The sequence below is a fragment of the Sinocyclocheilus rhinocerous genome, unplaced genomic scaffold, assembly GCF_001515625.1.
Source record: "Sinocyclocheilus rhinocerous isolate Xijiao unplaced genomic scaffold, SAMN03320098_v1.1 scaffold993, whole genome shotgun sequence".
NCBI classification, from domain to species: domain Eukaryota; kingdom Metazoa; phylum Chordata; class Actinopteri; order Cypriniformes; family Cyprinidae; genus Sinocyclocheilus; species Sinocyclocheilus rhinocerous.
The window spans coordinates 2,027,772-2,028,333 of NW_015639771.1; positions in this window are offsets into that span (position 1 = coordinate 2,027,772).

Below are 562 nucleotides of genomic sequence, written 5' to 3' on the forward strand. Positions count from 1 at the left end.
ACAAATTAATGATTTAGTGTTTGTTGTGTGTTAATTGGACGCAGCGCTCAGTGAGTGCGTCGAGATTTTGTACACCAGCACCTGCCTTTGTCCTTTAATTAGGATATGCATGTTATTAATAGTTTAATCAGGCATTTGTCCATTTCTGAGCACGGTAAGGCACCTGAAGGCCACACAAGTAATCTAAACTTTTTAGCACAGAAAGTTATTAAACTAAATAGATTCAAGTAACCTTTACTTAAAGGTGACATATCATGAAAATCGTCTCAGGTTACGTATGTAACCCTAGTTCCTCGAGGGAACGAGACGCTGCGTCGAAAACGCTAGGGGAACGCCTTCTGCGACCCACGCTCTGAATCACATGTGAAATCAGTCCAATAGCTGAACGGGACGTCACGGCGGATGACGTCATGACCAGGAAGCTATAAAAGCACGTGCGGCGGAGCCAGCGTCAGCTTCTAGGAATGAAGCAAGCGCCGGCAGGGACGCCGGAAGTATGGCACAGAGACGCAGCGTCTCGTTCCCTCGAGGAACTAGGGTTACATACGTAACCTGAGACGTT